General features: G+C 43.6%; 1 long non-coding RNA gene and 1 pseudogene across 2 annotated transcripts in view; both read right to left on the bottom strand.

The window, feature by feature from the left end:
* LOC145425145 (NACHT, LRR and PYD domains-containing protein 12-like) overlaps window positions 1–21,549 on the bottom strand; it is a 363,340-nt pseudogene that overhangs the window by 61,141 nt on the left and 280,650 nt on the right. The gene's annotated exons all lie outside the window — the stretch shown is intronic.
* LOC145425191 (uncharacterized) lies at window positions 13,089–15,711 on the bottom strand. Its single transcript, XR_013905852.1, has 2 exons — window positions 14,632–15,711; window positions 13,089–14,352 (listed from the first exon to the last, which is right to left on the bottom strand). It is a non-coding gene; the product is annotated as an uncharacterized LOC145425191 (long non-coding RNA).

The raw sequence follows: 21,549 nt of genomic DNA, 5'->3' as shown, positions 1-21,549 counted from the left end.
ATTCAAATTTTATTTGTCACGTACACAGTCATACACAGTACGATATGTAGTGAAATGCTTGGACAACTGCTCGTGACCTAAAGAAAACAAAAAAGGAAAAGGCTATGAATAAGATAGGAAATAAATATGAAAAATTAAAAAGGGTAAATTTAACTAGGAAGGAATAGAATATAAATTAAGGTTAAAAATGAAATAACTGTACAACACAAATTAGAATGAAGGGTAAATTTAACTGGGAAGAATAAGATAAAGATAAATATATAAATTAAAGTTGAAAATAAAATAACTGTACAACAAAATACACAATACACAATATAGAACTATATAAGAATGTATGAAGAAATCTAAATATAAATAAATATATACACAATAACAGCAGCTGTACAAGTATTAACGGGAAATGAAGAATATAGTGACCAGTGTTGTGCAAGTCCAGAAAGTCCAGTGTGTGTGTAAGAACTGTATGTGTGGGTCAGTACTGTGTGGTGGTGTGATTGAGAGACCGTATCGCCTGCGGGAAGAAGCTCCTCCTCAGTCTCTCTGTGTTGGTCTTCAGGGAGCGGAATCGCTTTCCTGACCTCAACAGAGAGAACAGTCTGTTGTTGGGATGGCTGAGGTCCTTCACGATCTTCCTGGCCTTGGTCCAGCACCGCCTGCTGTAGATTGAGTGCAGGTCAGGGAGCTCGGAGCGGATGGTGCGCTCAGCTGACCGCACAACCCTCTGTAGAGCTCGTCTGTCCTGCATGGTGCTGTTCCCGAACCAGGTTAAGATGTTTCCCGCCAGGATGCTCTCTATGGTGCACGAGTAAAAGTTCCTGAGCACCTTGGAGGGCAGTTGGAAGTCTCTCAAGCGTCTGAGGTGGTAGAGACGCTGTCGGGCCTTTTTCACCACGGTGTTGATGTGACAGGACCATGACAGGTCCTGCGTGATGTGAACTCCGAGGTATTTGAAGCTGTCCACTCTCTCCACTGGGCACTCGTTGATGACGGGGGTCTGGTAGTTCCTCTCCTGCTTAGTGCTGAAGTCCACTATCAGCTCCTTTGTCTTACTGACGTTTAGAAGGAGGTTGTTCCTCTGAGGAACTTGTGCTCCTGCTCCAAAAACATCTGATCTGCTCTCTGAGCACAAAAACTCAGGACAAGACTTTTCCTGGTGACAGCCGCCTGGCTTCACTGTGAAACAGCACAGCTTGATGTTCGGCTCCATCTCCTCACAGACAGCAGAGACACTCTTGTTTTTACTGGTCTGGTCTTTATAAAAACCTACTAAACCAATAATTTCAGTCATAACCTCACTGAATTCAGAGGAAAGCTGCTCTCAGTGTTAAACACTCCAGCAGAGGGCGCTGTTAAGTCCTTATTGTAACACAGTTACTGTGTGCAGTTAGACTTCATACATAATCTGCACTTATTTCCATCAGACATGCTGTCAGTAAATGATTGGTTTCTATTGATTCTACTTCCTGTTGACTCGTTTGATGACAGTGAAACAATTACAGCTGATTGTGTGATGATGTAAACTGTCACTGTTACATTTAGTGTGTGTGACATAATGTTAGTGCAGGCTGATAACAGCCCGGTTCTGTTAGAAACACATGAACGTGTCCATAGATCAGTGTGTGTTTAACATGAGAGCTTCAGCCCTGCTGATGTGTTAAATAAAGACATGCAGGAAAACTGATGAGACTCTGAAATAACTCTTTATATTTATAATGTAACTCTGCATCAAAAGAACAACAAAGGATCCCAGACAGGTTTCTGTGAACAAAGACCATTCTGATGTTTCTGTGTTTCTAACACTTTGACATTATTAGTAAACAGACTGCAGTGAGCAGCATTTATAAAGAGCTTATATATAAAGATATGACAGCTGTTTGACAAGTTTATCACTCTGTGTTTGGACCTGATCAGTCCAGCTGTTTACTTGAAATATGTTCATTTTGGGGTGGGTACAGTTTCCTCTGCGGTGGGTAGGGTGGGCTGCCCTGGGTCCTGTGGGGCTTGGCAGTGCTACCGTAGGCCCCGGTCTGGATGGACCTGGGCTCCCTTGCCTTGGTGGGTACCAGAGGACGGGGGTGCCTACTGGGGTCAGCGGGGGAGCTGGCCCTAGGGAGGGGCATCCTCCCCTCCCTCCTTTTCCTCCCCATCCCCGGCTACCTCCCTCTTCCCGCTCCACCACACTCACCCATACAGGTAGGGCCTTGGGGTGCAGGTGTGTCACAGGGGTGCAGGTGAGACATCCCCCCCCCCCTCCCCTCTGTCCCCTTCTGGCCACCTGTGCCTCAATTTTATCTCACAACTTAGACATCCACATTACTTACACTCTCATAACACACACATATATATAGGGCCTTGAGGGTGGGCACGTTAACGGCGTCCAGTGGACGGTCTGTGTACTCAAACCTACCTCTGGCGCTGGTGCCCACCTCTCAATTTTAAATCCATGTAGACATTGAGGGTTCTCGGGAGGGGCCATGCTAACACCTGCTGCTCTCTGGCAGCAGCACCATTTTTTAGTTTTAAATGCACTTTAGACAAACACGCAGCAACACTACACATGAGCGGGAGGAGGGAGGTATGGGGTCTTCACACACCCCCGTTCTCTGCTAGCCATTGGGGCGGGGGGGCTGGGAGGAGATGTTGGCTGTCCGATTGGCCTCCCTGCTGCTGCGGAGCCTGGGACGGTCTGCTTGCCTCCACCCCAGGGGGAAGGGTAACATCTCTTGGGTCTGGGTTCTGTTTCCCCCTCTGGGGGCGAGGGTACCTGGACCCGGGGTATAGAGTATGTTTGGGGAGTGTGATTGTGTGTACATGTCCATTTATGTCAGTCCTTACGTTGGGTGAGTGCTGAATGTTTGTATATGTGTGCATGAGGGTGGGAATGCATGTTTGTGTCTGTGTGTGCCTGTTTGTCTGTGTCTATATGTCAGGTCGGGTCTTAGACTCCACTTCTCTGGGAACTCCCAGGCCCTCCAAGGCCTATCTCCCCTCACCACACTCCCTGCTGGTGACTGATGCCCTCAGGAGTCGGTGCATTGGTGGTTCTTGGTGTCCGGGGCTGGGCGCTCAGGTATGTACCAGCTCACTCCCGGTGGCTACCTGGCGGGGCCTGGCGCCTGTTGCTCGGTCAGGCCTCCTCCGGGGTGCGGGGGGCCCTCGGACCTCCGGCCTCTGGGCCTGCGGCTCGGTTCACTCTGGCACAGCTGGCTGCCGGCGGAGCCGTTGGGCACGCCGGTGCAGCCCCCTCTAGCTTCTGCTCGGTGGCTACTGGGTGATGCCTCGTCTGGGGATCCTCAGCCCTTCCCATGAGGGTGGCACAGATGCCCCTCTGGTGGTCCTCCTTGGGCTCGCACTCTGGGGCCTGGATCTCCTCCATGCCTGTTTCATGCCCTGGGGGACGGGGCTATGGCTCGCTACATCCTCTTGCAGACCATTACATGTGGAAACCATTTGAATACAAGCCACAGAGGTGTGCACACGGGTGTTCACTGTTCGTAGACTTAAATTACACCTTTCTTGGCTGCTACTTCAAAGCACATTGTGCGCTGTCTGTCCTGCGTGCTGCACAACACATTATTTAACCACAAGTGTCTGTGAAGGTTCTCAGTCATCCAGGTCATCGTAGTCAAAGGAGCCTCTGTCAGCAAAGAGGCACAGAAAAGAAGATCAGACACCAGCGAGGGAGGATAAGAAGGACAGATGCAACAACATTGTCATCCTCTATGTAGCCGGAGTATCAGAAAAACTCAGGAGAGTTTTCTCCAAGCATGACATCCCGGAGTATTTCAGACCCAGCAACACGCTCAGACAAAAACTGGTTCACCCGAAAGACAAAACGCCAAAACACAGACTTAACAATGTGGTGTATGCTGTACAGTGCAGCAAGGAATGCCCAGACCTCTACATTGGAGAGACCAAACAGCCACTTCACAAGCGCATGGCACAACACAGAAGAGCCACCTCCACAGGACAAGACTCAGCAGTCCATCTGCATCTTAAGGATCAAGGACACTCTTTCGAGGATGCCAATGTTCACATTTTGGACGGAGAGGACAGATGGTTTGAAAGAGGAGTGAAAGAAGCCATCTATGTCAACTGTGAGCGACCATCTTTGAACAGAGGCGGAGTTTACGACATCAACTCTCTGCCATCAATAATCCAGTTTTGAGATCCCTTCCCAGATGCCTTAATGCCCACTCACAGCCTGGGCCATCTGATCTCAGGAATTCGCATGATAAGGTGGGGCCAGGTTTTACAATGAACACACCCGAAACTCTGGCTGATTGGGGCCCACACCCAGTTTCACACCTTGGCTCAGGCGATTAGAGGATCATCAGGGGGTCCTTTTGTCCCTCTGTGGGGGGTTACTCCCACTAGGTTTATATCTGGGACTCTCCACCATTTGACCTTAGAACTGAAGAAGCTTCTCGGATGAGAGGTGAAACGTCTTCAAGCAACTTAAATTAGTCCAGACGCTTTTCTTTGCAAGCTCCTTTGACATTTGACCACAAGCAATCTTTTCTGGTTTGACGCAGTCTTTGTAGCCAGAAACCAGCTCTCTCCTCGGCTTCCTTCACTACACGCTTCCCCCACTCCAGTCTCCTCCGTCACTATAAAGGGGAGAGTCATGAGCTCCATCACCCTCACCTGTGCCGTCCAACGTCCCGCCACCAGCCTCCACTGCAGCAGGCCAGAGACCACACCCCTGCCACAATAAGTAAAAGTATATCCTTGCTGTACCCTTAATGCTAAATGTGCTAAATTAACCGCTGCCTTTGCCCCTTTGGGATTATTCTTATGTCACTGGGATGTTGACCTTTGACCTTCACATTAGAGAGATGGGCAGACATAATTAGTGTATGAATTTTAAAGTAACAGGTAATAAAGAGAGTGTAGCAAATGTAGTCAGGTTTATTACTCTGTATCACACATGAGTGCCCGAGGGAGGCGGGGCTGACTGGGGAGACACAGGAAACAGAGAGACAGGGCTGACTCGACATGAAACGATGAAACGTGGGACACGGGAACAGAAACTAAACACAGGCTGAAATGAACACTGAGGGAGGGAGAACTAAGATTACTGAGAGCCTGATAAATAAGAAGAACAAAAAGCAAGAAAAACAAGAGTCAAAGAAAACCAAAAACACAAAGCATTGGGCCAGGACCCACTGCTGTGACATTTATATGTGATAAAAACATTAAAAACTGCTCAGATGTTGAAATCTTTCTACGTATACTTTAGGTTCAGCTCTCCAGCCTGGCATTTGGTTAAGCATGACTCAAACATTTGATTTTGTTTAACTGGTTTTAATTATAGTTACTTTTTGTGAACATTTGTTGCAGCATTTAAAAATACATCATTTATTTTCAAACTTTTATTTGATTTAGAGCATCATATTTGACCAACGTAAATGTTTTAATTTCATATAAAATAACTGAAACAGTGAACTAAATATCTGAAATCTTTCCTTCCTTAAAAGTTATAATCCTGCTTAAGTTATAGTGCAAACACTTAAGCAACAAATATACTTGATGCTAATTAATTAATATTTCCCTTTGATGTTGCAACTATGCGGTCACTTCTGTCTTTAAACAAAATAATATTTTCCAGTTACAGAAATCATAAAGTCCAAACTAAAGTGCTACTGTTGCTTTATGCATTTTATATAAATCATGGATGATGGTCCTGACATGAAGGAAGAGAAAGTTACAGGTTGCATCCTTTGACTTTGTCTCCGTGCTTTTGGGCGATTTTCAGAAGGACAAATGTTTCTGTTCAATTCTTAAATCAATTTTTTCAAACACAAACACTATTTTAAAGCTTCTAGAGAGTAAAATATTAATGATAATTATAATAACAATAATAAAAACAAAAGCTCTCAGATCCATCAAACCAAGCAGCAGAAAGAACAATAACTGAAGAGAAAACTTTAACCTTGTAGACTTCATTATGTTCCAGCTGCTCTACAGACGCTGTGACCTCGAACTTAAGCAGGTCGTAAAGTATGTGCAGCTCAATAACTTCATAATCAGACCCTGTGGTATTTAGGCAGCAGAACAACTAAGAATAACAACTACAAATAATGTTTTTAGGTTTCTTTTGTACTGCAAGGTTCTGTACAGGAGAACCAAACCAAGAGCAAATATTACGTCTCATTTACACCTGAGCACGAAGAGCCATCAACATTTAGCAAATTGAGTCATCTTTGTTTAGATGCAAGAAGAATCATATAGAAATGAAAAAGTAGAAATAGAAATCCAGAGCAAAGATATCCTCTAATTCAGCGTAACACATGTGCAGCTGCTGCGATTCACGTAAGCATTCGGCTCGTCGCTGTTGCAGATTTTTCTCTCGCTGTTCTGGCTCACAGCGCTGCAAACACAAAAATAAATATCCCCAAAGGTGTGAAAGGGAGCTAATTAGTAAGAGTATTGTTACTCTCCGCAGGAGTAGTCCAGCAGTAGAAATCAGTCCAATAACAAGGTGTGTAACATCTAGCAGGGTGACAGAAAAACCCAGGGTAACTTCTAAGGACCTCAACGTCTCTCTCACATTGTGTTTTTTAAACATGCTTCCATTTGTCACTTCAGTCTTTACTCTGAAAAACCCAGGGTAACTTCTAAGGACCTCAACGTCTCTCTCACATTGTGTTTTTTAAACATGCTTCCATTTGTCACTTCAGTCTTTACTCTGAAATACAGGAAGAGAAATCATGGCTGAAATAATTTCTCATGAAACCAGGGGTGTGGTCCAACAGTCAGTTTGGTGAGGAAGGTTCCTAACTGAGAGAAGTGACCCAGAAGTATCTGTGTAGCAGCCACAATGAATCCAGATCATGAGCTTTATTAACTGATCAAAGTCTCTTCTTTCATCTTCTGTATCATTCAGTTTGCATTGGTAATGCCCATTATTGTAATGCTTTTTTAAGACGAGCAAAACTTTATTTCACTTTGGGTTAGCTGGGATAAGTGATGGATGGAGGGAATTTTACTTCAGCCACAGAAATCCTAAACAGGAAGGAGGAGCAGAGTTACAGTGGATCACTATCCAGCAGGGAAACAAGGTTTATTTCAATTTCTTGGCCATGAGTGAGATTTACTGAGTGGGCAAATTAGGGAGACGACACCATCAGATCCCGAGCCCTCCATGTGTTAATCAAGAGACGGCTGCTGTGCTACATCCATAAATAATGAATAAATTAGGAGCTAAAGCTGAAAGGACAGTTTATTTGTACCATCTTCACGTGAACACATTCAAGAACATCACAGATGAAGAAACATTAAAAACTTCCACACTACATAAAGCAAGAAAAATAGTTTTTCTTTCAGGTGGTTTCAGAAAAACAGAAACATCAAACATCTCCAAGACTCTCTTTGAAAGAACTAAAATCCTTTGTTCCCATGGTCCAATCATGAGTGAACTCCCCGATGAAGCCTTGTGTGCTAAATCATGTCAGAGTTTTAAAGGTTAAACATGAGTTTCCAAAACGTTTTGCTGGAGAACAATGAACTATTTGACTGAGTTTCAATCATTTACAGACGAGCAAAACCAGGACAGAGAAAAAAGGACAAAACTGACTCAGTAAAAAACAGAAAAGAAGATCCCATGTAGATCTGTATTATGTAGAAGTTCAGCCCAGCAACCAGTTCAGTTCAACACAAGTTTAAATGATTCTATCTGAACTCTGTGGAGCCTGATCTCAAGCTTTTTGAGTCCGACACAGAAACCAGAGGATCTTTCTGTGTCTTCAGATTCACTGTGATCCAGTGATGGGAGTGATTTCAGCCCTGAGTGATCGCGCTGATGTTTGCACAGAGCAGACAATGAGGTGAATGTTTGGGCACATTGGTAACAGTGAAACAGTTTATTAGTAACGTGGGATCGTTTGTGTGCAGAGTATGATCTGAGATTCCTGAAGCTCTTGTCACACTGGTCACAGCTGTAGTTTCCTTCCATGTGTGCACGTTCATGAAGGTTACGAGTACTTGAATGTGAGAAGCTTCTCTCACAGTGTCTGCACTTGTGTGGTTTCTCTCCTGTGTGGACTCGTTTGTGTGATTTAAGGTCCCATGCAGTGGTGAAGGATGACCCACACTGATCACAGAGGTGCTTTTTAACCCCACTGTGAATCAGTTCATGTCGTTTTAACTCACTTGGTGTGGTGAAGCTTCTCCCACATTCTTTGCAGTATTTCCGTTTGTCTCCAGTGTGTCTACGTTGATGTACTTTTAGGGTCTTTTGCTGACTGAAAGTTTTTCCACAGAGGTCACAATGAAAGTCTTTCACACCACCACAGTGATGACAGGGTTGAGAACTGGATCCATCTGTGTCGCTCTGCTTCTTAACAAAGACACAAAGACAGTGTAAGTCAGTCCTTCAACATTTGTATCCTGAACGTCGCCTGAAATAAAGAGCATCTCTGCAGACGTCCAACTACATTTGACTGTTTCAGTTAACACACTCAGTTTACTGGGCTGCAATAACTACAATACTACCACCATAATACTACAGTAATACTAAAATCATAACTGAAAGGAAAATCTGAATAATCACTCAGAGCTGCTTTACCATGCAGTAGAATTGCTAACATGCTAACACAGTTTAATGAGCAGAGTTGTTCCAAACAGTCAGGCTAAAATGACAAGATAACAATATAAATACATACCTCACAGAAGCTGCACTTGTAGAGTCTCTTTCTGGTGTGGATCTGTTGGTGTCGTCTCAGGTCATGTGGAGATTTAAAAGTCTTCTCACACAGGTCACATTGATAAGGTCTCTCCTCAGTGTGGGTAAACATGTGTTGTTGTAACTGTGCGTCTGTTGTAAACTGTTTGCCACACTGTTCACAGCAGTACACATCATGTCTGGTGTGAATGCGTAGGTGTGTATTTCGGTTCCCTCTCCGGCTGAAAGTTTTTCCACAGATGTCAAAGCTGTATGCCTTAATTCCAGAGTGGGTAACTAAATGACTCTGTAAGTGGCTACTGTGAGTAAAAGCTCTGCCACACTGATCACAGCTGTACGCTTTACCTCCACTGTGGATGAGTTGGTGTTGTTTTAGGTAACGCTTCAAGGAAAAAGACTTTCCACACAAGTCACAGCTGAACGGTCTCTCTCCAGTGTGGATGACCTGATGCTGTTTTAGTTTATCCCTCACAGTAAAACCCTTCCCACACTCGTCACAGCTGTACGCTTTAACTCCACTGTGGATGAGTTGGTGTCTTTTTAGAGCATCCTTGAAGGAAAAAGACTTTCCACACAAGTCACAGCTGAACGGTCTCTCTCCAGTGTGGATGACCTGATGCTGTTTTAGTGAAGCCTTCTCAGTAAAACCCTTCCCACACTCGTCACAGCTGTATGGCTTAATTCCAGAGTGGGTAACTAGATGCTTCTGTAAGCTGTTACTGTGAGTAAAAGCTCTGCCACACTGATCACAGCTGTACGCTTTAACTCCACTGTGGATGAGTTGGTGTTTTTTTAGGGAACCCTTTAAGGAAAAAGACTTTCCACACAAGTCACAGCTGAACGGTCTCTCTCCAGTGTGGATGACCTGATGCTGTTTTAGTTTAGCCCTCACAGTAAAACTCTTCCCACACTCGTCACAGTTGTGTTTTTTCTCTCCCTTTCTTCTGTGAGGTTTGTCGGCCTCCTGAGAGCGCTGACTTCTGGCTCCATGTTGGTCCTGCAGTGACAGAGATACAAACAGAGGCAGTGAGTGAAATGCAGTCGTGGAACAAACTCAACCTTCAAACTCCATTAACACTAGTTTTAAACCTGAAGGTGGAGCGTGGCACCAAACACCTTAAAGGTCTCTTATCCCCACCTGCTGGTAGTTCTAACACATTACATCCAACCTGCTGTTAAAGATAATTCATGACTGTTCAAACACTAAAATCATGCACACACACACACACACACACACACACACACACACACACACACACACACACACACACACACACACACACACACACACACACACACACTATTTTATAATTTAGATTATTTTGTTGTTTCCTATTACATATTTCTATAATTTGTATAGATTTATACAGAATTATTCAGTGATAATAAATCCTATGTTTGTTTATTCTAAAGGAACCCCGTTAGCTTCCACAACAGATGTTGCTTGTCTTCCGTCAAATACTCACATAAAATATTACACAATAAAGTGGATTCAAGATATCCACATAATTTCACTCTTACATCCACAGTGAGGTTTCACAATTGTTCAAATATAAGCAATCAATAATAATAATAATATCAATAACATTGAGGCACATTACACAAATGTCAAAAACAAATCATATCTTACAATATTTACAACAAGTAAAAGCTCTGTAAATCGGCTTTTAAGTGTTCATTGAAGTTTTGAATAATTCTCTAATTTTTTAAGGCAACTTATTCCACTTAAAAGTTGCTCTAAATGTAACAGTTTTACAAAACGTTACTTTAAACTCGAGCATTTACTAAATTGCAGTTTGTTGAAAACTGTGTAATATGATGATGTATTTCATCTGGATACTGCAGCTGAGCAGAATAAATGTGGTGTGTTTAACAGAATTGCTTTCTTTAGAACTACAAGTAAGCCATAGAATATTTTAGCCTGTACAGGAAGCCAAGAAAGGTTATTATGCATTTTATCAATATTAGTATAGTATGAACATCTTCACACTAATCTGGACGCCTTATTCTGGACTAACTGAAGTCTGTTAAGATCTGTCTTATTAGCTGCTGACCAAATGATTGAACAATACTCCAGATGAGACATTACTAGTGCATTAATGACATCTTTCATAATGAAGAAGTGATACACAAAGAGCATTTCATAGCCATAGCTATGCCTTGTCGGCAGAGTTATGTGACATTAGTGATGTTTGTACTTTCAGCGTTAACTTGGTTTTAAAGCCTTTAAAATATACGCCGTTCAATAGTCGACCTTAATCTGACAGAGAATGTGATGATTTTGTGGATAATTAAAGTCAGTCATATATCCACAAACACAACAAGCTGAAAGTCAGTGATGCTGCTCGGTTTGCAGTCCTGAACATCACGGCACAAGCAGGATTCACTGCACTGTTAATGTTAGCTGTGTTATATTACTGCCGCTATTCGGTGGTGTCGAGCCAAACGCACTTTAACGTGTGTTTGAACGAGCTGACGGTTCACTCGTTAAGCTGAAAGAAAGATGCTTTAATCACAGCAGTCACACATGTGTCCACTGCACCATCTGGAACTCTTCTTGTTTACACTCGTAATAACACAAACACTAAATCCTGCTTCTCTGGTGCTGTTGTGTAGCAGTGTGTACACCTGAGACTGTCACCTGTCTGTCCTGCACTCTCTCTCTGTTTCTTTCTCTCTGATTGTGGAATAAAAGTATGAACATGTGTTTATAAGTTACACTTGTGTTTGAATCCTGCAGCTTATCACACATTTGATTTCCATGTGTGACGACTGCAAGTGTCCAGAGTGAGGACAGACTGAGGGACCCACTGCTGCACATCATCTGTGAGGCTTTGCAGCCCTGATGATCCACCAGGACAAACTCAGCAGTGTGTGAGGAAGAGGAGGAGGAAGAGCCAGCAGCAGCTGACAGATGGAGAGAATAGACAGACTGTTCCCTGTTTGTGAAGGACTGCTAGGAAAGTTTAACATAACTGTCTGTCCTGAATCAGTGTTGGTCAAGTTACTTGAAAAAAAGTAATCAGTAACTAATTACTGATTACTTCCCAAAAAAGTAATCCCGTTACTTTACTGATTACTTATTTTCAAAAGTAATTAATTACTTAGTTACTTTTTAAAAACACGATTCTACATAATCCATCATATAAAATGTAATCAAATGGAAAAGTCTCTTTTTTTTAACTTGTTTTATCAGTTTTAATCTTTTAACTTTATGCATCAAGCAAAAATTTAATTATATGCAACATTCTCTGACTTGAATAAATTAGTTTAACATTGAAACCTATTTTCTGCACATTCCAGCACATAAAATAAAATATTTGTTGTGTTTACACTCAGTCTTTCAAATAGATGCAAGTAAAACACAGCAGAACATAAATAAAGTCAAAGACTCAGCGGTCCTGTTGCTCTATTTTCACCTGTAAAGCAGGAGTTGGGTAGGCAGAGGTTTACCCTGGTGCAGGTGTGCCGCAGTCAGTGGAAGAATCCGCAAGTTTCTCTGTGAGTTTCCCATTACGCCGTTGCGCACTTGGTGCTTGCTTGAAAGTTTAGGGTTTCTTTTTCCGGCTGTAAAAAGAAGTTTTCTTCCCACGCACGATGGACGCTAATGTTTTTGTCACTTCTTATGGAATCAAACTCAAAGTAAGGTCAGTACTTCCACACTTTAAACGCTGCACGCTCATACTCTCTCCCACAGTCGATATATGATCCATTGTTGATCTGCACACAGCTGTTGTCACTAACGGCGCACTCGCTTACATCACTGTTGTGAGACATTCTCGAAAAGAAATCACGGTTTTAGTAACGCAGCTTTCCTACGGGAAAGTAACGGTAATCTAATTACCGTTGTTGCAATAGTAATCCCTTACTTGGGTTACAAGTAACGCGTTACTGCCCATCTCTGGTCCTGAATCAGTCTTATTAGGTAATGTTCAAATAATGTGATCATCCCAGTGTTTCCAGTGTGGGAGAAAGTACTCAGGGCCTTCAAGTTACACACTATGAAAGGCAGCAACAAGTTTAATGTTCAGAAACCTAAAGTCTGTATCAGCAGCAGGATGGAGCTAAAAATAAATGTTGGTTTCAGTTCTATGAAGCTTTGAGTATTTTGGATCAGTAGCTGCTGTGTTTGTTGCATCATATTGCTGTAACTGTTTATATGCTTTATATATTCTGAGCTAAGTTGATCTATAGTGTTACATCATATTCTATAAGGATGTTATGTGTTTGTAGACTTTCTGCCCAGTTTGACCCATTTAGCAGAAGTCAGCCTGTTTAAGGCTCTGATATCTATTCTGTGTGACTTAAAGCAGCATGGTCTGATTTTCTCACCCAATAAAGGAATATTTCATATATCAGTCTACTCTTCATTCTATTAGACACAGTTATCACAGCTCGTACATTTGCTTTTTACACATATATGTAAGCATTGAGCCAAATTTATTACCAACATATTAAATGAACAATATTTGTCTCTTATATATGATACATCTGTATACACACTGTCACAGATACTTGTCTGTGAGTGAAGTGATTAATATAATAACTATAATATTGGCCATATTATATTTACATTACCACAGTGAGATGACTTTAGTCTCATGAACAACATCAGCTAATTGTTATTTACAGCTAATCTTAAACGACTGTTCAGCACAGAAATGAAGCCCAACAATCATGTTTCACAGTCCTGTGGTCTCAGCCTCAGATACTCATCAAATCACACAGAGCTCATGTAGAAACAAATGAACTAAATATGTTCTCCTTCATTTCTGTCAAACAAAGCTGTATGAAACGTTTCCAGCTGTTTAGTATCATGGTTGCTAGGCAACCTGGGCAGCACGACCGAGGCTAGACGTCCCATTTCACGAGCCTACGAGCCTCGCACTTCGGCCTTAGCGGTCTTTGAGTACCCTTGAGGACTTTAAAGCTGCAGAACCTGAATCGGGATACAGCCATGATGATCTCCAGCCTCGTGCTCGCCAACATTCTCACCTGAGTTAAGAAGACGATCACTGAAATGGTCTCAGCAGGTCCTTTGATGACAGCAATGAAATGCAGTGGTAAGGCTTTTTGGGGATTAAGTTCGTTTTCATGGCAAAGAAGGACGATGCAGTTCATCTGATCACTCCTCATAACATTCTGGAGTGCAGGCAAAATGCTATTATAAAAACTTAAGCAGCAACTTCTCCAGGTTCCAATATTTATGCAATTCTCAAACCTTTTGGCCACGACTGTATAACCTCTTCTGAAGTTTAGTGGATATTATACATGGTTATGCTCAGGATGTGTCGGCCAGTTTCCACTGGAAACGCCTTTTGGTTAAACTGTCAGCGAGGAATATGCATTTGCACTGTTACATTTTTATATAACTTTAATGCACATAAACAACAGCTGCTTGTTTCAGTGAAAATACATTGATGGGTTTTTAATAAAGTTGTGCAACTGTAAAGTATTTTATCTGGTGTCAATTCTATCGTCAGCTACATCGTTATGGCAAATGTTCAGATGTATATGGTGATAAATATCTTTGGTCATATGGTCCTGCTCTGTCTGTCACCTTCTGTGTTGAGCTCATTGTTTCCTCTGTAGTGGCTGAGCTGAGTCCAAGTAGCTGAAAATGTTCCTCTGCTGCTCCGTCAGACTCTCCTCCTCCTGCTGATCAGCTGGGACACAAAACAGATCTTTGTTAGGCTCCACACTGCACTGAAGAGTCAAAGTGTCTCTTATGTTCATCTGACAAGTAAAAGAACACATTTTTGTTTCCCGAGGTGGGCAACTTGTTGGAAACAAACAAAAGGTTTGAGCACTGATACCTGCCATTGCTGGCATTAAAAGATGCAACGCCAGCAATGTGGATTGTCAAGACTCAAACCAATCATCAAGCAAAGACAACAGGGATCATTTGTTTCTGTTTATTTAGCATTCACAGCATTTGTAGTTGCCTTCTGTGCAGGGGAAGTCCACGCACACTGTGTGGTACCGCCATCCGCAGAAGGTGCATTCAACCTCTGTAAGAGAAACGAGATTGTCTGAGACTGAAATGATATTAACTAAAGAAGTGGTGATTTGTAAAACTTCACATTTTGATCCGGGACGTACTCTGCATGAAAACAAGCGCTCACTCTTCCTGCTCAACAAATGACAAGGGCGGAGCCTTATACCACGTGATACAGAAGCTGTGCCGTGTGATGCTAAAATTAGCAGGGAAAAAACAACGGAGAGCACGTCAGGGATGACGAGAAAGTGACAGGAGAAAATCCGTCCCGATCAACCACCCAAACATCAATAACGGGAACTTTATACAGTGCTTCCCTATACACGTCGAACTCCCGCAGGCACAAAGACATTACGGAGGCTATCACTTATCACCTGACCAAAGATATGGCTCCATCAACACTGTGCAAAACGAGGGATTTAGGAAAATGATCAACACCCTAGACAAACGCTACACAGTGCCATCCCGCAACTATTTTTCTATTGTTGCACTACCTGCTCTGTACACACAGCGTCGAGCAACGGTGGAGATGGAATTTCAAGCAGTACAACATTTTGCTGCAACAACAAAACGTGAGACATTTGTTGTTTTATGTTTATTTATTGTTATGAGAGAATCATGATCTCAATTCTAAGCCAAAAAAATCGTGATTCTCATTTTATGCAAAATCGTGCAGCCCTAACATTAACACAAAACTATTGTTTCACCAGAGAAACACACATGAAGAGAGAGAGACAATAACAGCTACCAAACAGTCGTCATAATTCGTCACACAATGAGAAAAGGACAAATCAACAAGTAACAATGACTAATTAATATTAAAATCTGTAACATAATGTATTGTTTGGAGTTTAGTCTGATTGGTTCAGGATGAGCTGCCATTATCCAATCACACGTCTGCTTACCTGCATCTTTTCTCTTTTTTCTAACCTGAGCACCTGATGGCTTTGAACTTTTGTTGTCCGTCTTCCATTGGTTTGAATTTTATGCTGCAGTACAAACACAAATCCCCCAACCCGAGGATCAGCACAATTAACCTAACAGACCTTCGTTCACAGATTCACTTTGTCTAAGGTTGATTTCTGGGATTTCACACAACCCAGGATTCAGATCGTGAATCCATGATGGGCTTGGATTTACATCATTATAAATGAAATGTGCTCTACTTGGAAGCAGCCGGCCCCGCCCCTTTTGACGGGTTGTGTGAGACTTTAAATCATCAAACTGTAAATTATAAATTAAATTGTTATTGATCCTTTACCCCGAGTCCTAAAGTGTAGATTTATTTTCTTACTCTTCTTATATTTGTTTGTTTACTTGCACCGCTGTAACTGCAGCCTCGTCGTCTCGTCTCTCTATATGCTGGACTATCTGTAGCAGAGATGACAATAAAGTTTACTTTGATTTCAGCAGCTCGCAGGCGCACCGAGGGCCCTCGCGCTCACTTTATAGAATTTAGAAAAAACATCGGTGCAGATTATAAGTCTGTATCATAATATCTGTTTGTTGTGTTGTTTTTATTTTGTTTTGCGAGTTGGTTATTAGATGCCGCTCCAGCCAGCCAGAGACTCCCCGCCGCTGGGGTGCGTCTTAACTCTCACAAGGTCACCAACACGAAACGTGGCATGTCGATGTCTCAAGTCATAGTAATGTTTTTGTCTGTCATGGCTATAGTCCAAAGCTGCTTTGGCGTGGTCGTGAGCTTCCTGCAGGGAGGCTCTCAGAGTCTCAGGGTAAGGCACACCCGGTTCATCAACACCTGCTGTAGAAGGCTGAGTGATAAGGTCAAGCGGGGTGTCTAACTCACGACCATAAAGCATCATGGCAGGAGTCATACCTGTACTGTCATGGGGGGCGGTGCGCAGAGCAAAGCAAATCTGAGGGAGAAACTTGTCCCATGATGTGTGCTTATCACCTACATAAGCACGGATTGCAGTTTTCAGAGTCCGGTTGACGCGTTCAGTAGCATTTGTCTGAGGGTGATATGCCGTAGTGAGTCTGTGCACCGAGCCGAAGGCAGAAACAACATGTTCAAAAAGCTCACTCACAAAAGGAGACCCTCTGTCAGAAATGAGGTAAGTGGGTGTACCATGCCTAGCAAAAATGTCAGTGACGAATTTACCAGCTGCTACCTGAGATATAGCTTCTTTGACAGCACTGGCTCAACCCATTTAGTCAAATAGTCAACAAACACGATCAAATAAGCATTACCAGTGGGGGTGCGGGGAAGTGGCCCAACAAAATCCACACCCACATACTCCCAGGGTTTCTGGGGGACAATGGGAACCATAAGACCGGCTGCTTTTTTCCGACTTGGCTTGGTGAGTTGGCACACTGAGCATGAAATCACATAGCGTTTCACATCAGCTGCCATTTTGGGCCAGAAAAACCTAAAACGCAGTCTAGCCAATGCCTTAGAAACACCCAAGTGACCTGCTGTGGGGTGGTCATGGTAATAGTCCAGCAAGGTGCCTCTCATGGAAGTAGGGGCAAACAGTTTCAGCTCTTTCAAAGAGTGCAAAGCACATGTGGACTTGGGTTCTCTGTGATACAAAAGAGAGTCATACACAACATACAAGGTGGCATTGTCCGAGCTGTTCAGAGAGTCTGCTTCAATGTCTCTGAGGAGTGGACCTGTGACATGATCGTCTAACTGCAGTTGTCTGAATTGTGAACGGTCAGCCAGAATGACGGGGGGCAGAGTACGAATGTCCAGGCTGCCCATAACAGCATGATCTGGTAAAAGATCAGTCGGCCTGTCACAGGTCAGAGGCAAAGGGTTGCGTGACAGTGCGTCGGGAACTTTGTTCTGTGCACCAGGTTTCTGCACTATTGTGAAATCAAAGTCCTGCAAACGAAGTGACCAGCGGGCGAGTCGGCCCGTTGGGTTTTGACGAGACATGAGCCACCTGAGACTGTTGTGGTCAGTGAAGATAGTAACATGAACACCTTCAACATATGGGCGGAAGTGTTCCAGAGCCCATATCACAGCGAGGCACTCCTTCTCTGAAGTGCAGTAGGGGAGTTCAGCTTTGTGAAGGGAGCGACTAGCAAAAGCCACAACATACTCACGACCCTTGTCATCCTTTTGCATCAACACTGCCCCAAGACCAATGTCACATGCATTGGCGTGAATGGAAAAGGGACGGTTGAAGTCTGGAAATGACAGGATCGGGGCTGATGTGACTTGATCCTTCAAAGTGTCCATGGCCCTTCGACAGCTGTCGTCCCAGTGGAAAGCATTGTCCTTTTTGGTGATGGCGTGAAGAGGTTCGGCATGGCGGGCATAATTCTGAATGAAGCGTCGATAATAGCCAGTCAAGCCAAGGAACTGACGGACGTGTTTCACTGAGGTTGGGGTATCAAACTCCTTAACCGCCTTTACTTTGTCCGGATCGGGCTTAACACCTGATGATGTGATGCGGTACCCGAGAAAGGTGAATTCATCGAGGCAGAATTGGCACTTTTTGAGCTTCAATGACAAGCCAGCAGCCTGGAGTCTGCCCAGCACCTCCTCAAGATCCACTAAGTGCTGTTCAAAGGTAGGTGAGGCGATAACAATGTCATCCAGGTAGACTGCGCACGTTTTGTAAATGAGGCCAGCAAGCACAGAGTTCATGAGTCTCTGAAAAGTTGCAGGTGCGTTGCAGAGCCCAAAGGGCAGCACCCGAAACTGGAAGAGACCGCAGTGAGAGATGAAGGCAGTTTTAGGCTTCGAGTCCTCTGCTACAGCAACCTGCCAATAGCCTCGCGCTAAGTCCAATGTCGAGACAAACTTTCCTCTTGCCAGAAAGTCCAAAGACTCATCTACACGAGGCAGGGGATAAGAGTCTTTTCGGGTAACTTGGTTAAGCCCTCGAAAGTCCAAACAAAACCTTGGTTCCGTGGCCGCTCTATTTACAATGACTACAGGAGCTGCCCAAGGGCTTGTGGAAGGTTCAATGACGTTGTCCTTCAACATTTGTTGCACTTGTTCTTCAATCACACGTTTCTTAGCAGGTGACGTGCGATAAGGTGGGAGTTTGACAGGTGTTGCATTGCCAGTCTCTATGGCGTGCTCAGTGAGAGCCGTTCAACCAAGTTGACCATCAAACAAGGAGCTAAACTTGCTGAGCAGATTTAGTAAAGCATCCTTGTTGTTCTCTGAGAGACTTGCTTCAGACAATTTGGCTGTTAAGTCTGAGCAAACCAAGTCCAAAGACATCAGTGTTCCAGGTGAATGTGAGTAATCATTTTGAAGGTCCTCTTCATTGTCTGCGAGTGGGCAGGGGATGTCCTCAATGTAGACTGTTCTAGTGGGAATGTGAATAGAAACAGAAGCTCTTGCCATAAAATCCATTCCCAGAATGAAAGGAGAGGACAAATCTGGTATTATGGCAAAAAGCTGGTAAAAGTTCTTGTTCATGAATCCAATATTGAGCCAAATAACACCAACAGGGATACAGGGAGCATTATTGGCGAGGTTAACTGCAGGACCATTCCACTCACTTGTGTTTCTAGGGTAAGAGTCATTTACTTGAATGAGATCTGTTCGTACAGCCGAGAGGGAAGCACCCGTGTCGAGGGTAGCATCCACAGATGAAGCATTGAAGTTCACTTTCGTTCTTAGTGGGGTATTACAGTGGACTTGTGAAAAATTGTCTTCCAAGTGTCCAAGACTGTGTCCACCCTGTAGTGAATCGGGCGTGTGAGGCTCCGTTAGTAACTGGGGGAAGGTTGGCCTCTGTGAAATGTCCTCCCCCCCGTAGTTTCCCGACTGCCTGTATTGTGGCTGGGATGTGGTGCTGCTTAATTCCACCTTTTCATGGCCAGGGTCAGAGGGGCCAGGTGCTGGCAATGGCTGGACTGGGCCATGCCTAGCAGTGTTCGAGGCTCGTTGTGGCAAATGAGGTTGGGTGTTACAGTTTGGGCAGGTGCGTGTAATGAACCCTGGCTGAGAGCATTTGAAGCAGTAAGGTTCAGGCTTATAGTTGTCTTTGCTACATAAAGCAGGCTGTGGTCTTTGTGGTCCAAGCACTGAGTGAAGCTCATGAGCGCGTAGCAGCAGGTCCATTACAGAAGTGACATTAGCGCCATACAGGGCAACTCTGTATTTTTCGAGAGCATGTTTACTAATTAGGTCAATTCTGTCTTTTTCAGGTGGGGGGCTCTTCAGTTTGTCAAACTCACTCAACATGTGGGCGACAAAGGTTGGGAGCGGCTCGTCCTGAGCCTTAACACGATCCAAATTTCCTCTCAGGATGCATTCTTGGTTGTCGGAGGGCAGAAAAACTGTCTTAAACAGTTGACAGAATTGAGCCCATGATGTGATGTGGGAGCTCAGTGCCTTGAACCATTTCCCGGGCTCTTTTGCAAGAAAGTGTGGCAGTTCGTTTAGCAATTGCCCATCAGTTAGGTTCAATGAGGCTTTGTATGTGCCAACTGTATTTAACCAGTCTTCAGGTTGCACTTTTCCGTCCCCAGCATACACAGGAGGCTCAAGCTTTGCGTGTTCAGTGAGTCACGTAAACAATCACTAAGCTTATTCACCTCAGTTCTTAACTTCACCACTTGTTGGCTAAGGCTAGGAGTCACATTTTCAACTATCTGGCACATAGGTAACGAGGTAAGTTCCATGTCTGAGTCAGAGTCGTCTGGGCAGTGTGCCATTGCGATTTCAAAAAAATTAAGCCGCTCCAGGGCACAGCGCAGTTATTGATATAGCAGTAAAAGAGTCAGTTAGGTCAGACTAGAAAGACAAAACTGCAAAAATGCGTTCAAGATTAAATTTAGAAAAACCACATATAAAATTTTGCCCAACAACTGAAATTAGACTGGAGTGATCAGAACCATGTTATTACAATAGCATGTCTGCAACACTAGAGCTCAATGCAAGATTAGTTTTAAGTCGTTTCGTTATACTGAGCCGAAGACCAGCACCAACAGTTGTAGTCGGCCAAGCTATCACTTACATGTGCTACAGTCAGTCTCAGCAGAGGGAAAGGGGAATGAAAAGCCAGCAGAAATGTTCATGTCCAGGCTCTCCACAGAAGAATTAATCCTTAGAAGACGAAACCAACAACAAATAACAAATCCACACAGTCCATTCGCGTCACGGAGTCAGCTTCTCTCTTTTTCTTTCTCCCAAGCAGAGCAGCAGCACACCACGGTATCCAGAAATTAGTCGGGTCCCACCTGAGCTGAGGCTGCGGCCATGGCTGGAGAAAACGTCCGAGCGTCCGCAAAACTGGGGGGATTTCGGAGACAGTTCACGTGCTAGAAGAGAAGAATCCTCGGCGGGATGCAAAAATCGTCTGAAGTCCAAGGGGAAAAAGTTCGGGCGCCAGTTGTAACGTGCAGTGGAGATGAAGCCAGCCGCGGAGGTGTGCAGGTGGATAGCGAATGAGCAACAGCTTCTGACTTTCCAAAAAGTACTCATTTATTTACAATATCAAAAATAAAAGTGCTACCTCTACCACACATTACTAAAGAGCACACTAGTCCGCATACACACGGGAGCATCCATTACAGGAGGAGTGCGAAGAAGAACAAAAGGGGGTGACACCAGTCGTGAGACAGGAGGCGCCGCCATGTGGTGATACACTGCATTACAATAGCAACTGTTACAATATAAATATTGTTCTGAGAGGCTTTTTGTTGGTTGAGTCTGAAATTGATTGTATGTACAATTCATATCCTTATTAAACGGCAGAAATATGGTGTTTTATTAATAAACTTATATTTATGGATATAAAATAGCTAATAGTATTAACAAATATTTTATAAAAAAAACATTTATCATTCTTCCTGGGGAACTTAAAGAAAAAGAATAAAACATTTTCCCATCGTAAAGAAAACTCCCTTAAAATATGGACAATAACAAAAC

The sequence above is a fragment of the Astatotilapia calliptera genome, chromosome 3 (assembly GCF_964374335.1).
Source record: "Astatotilapia calliptera chromosome 3, fAstCal68.1, whole genome shotgun sequence".
In the NCBI taxonomy this organism is placed as follows: domain Eukaryota; kingdom Metazoa; phylum Chordata; class Actinopteri; order Cichliformes; family Cichlidae; genus Astatotilapia; species Astatotilapia calliptera.
The sequence above is the reverse complement of the archived record's forward strand: the minus strand, read 5'-3'. Positions and strand labels throughout refer to the sequence as shown.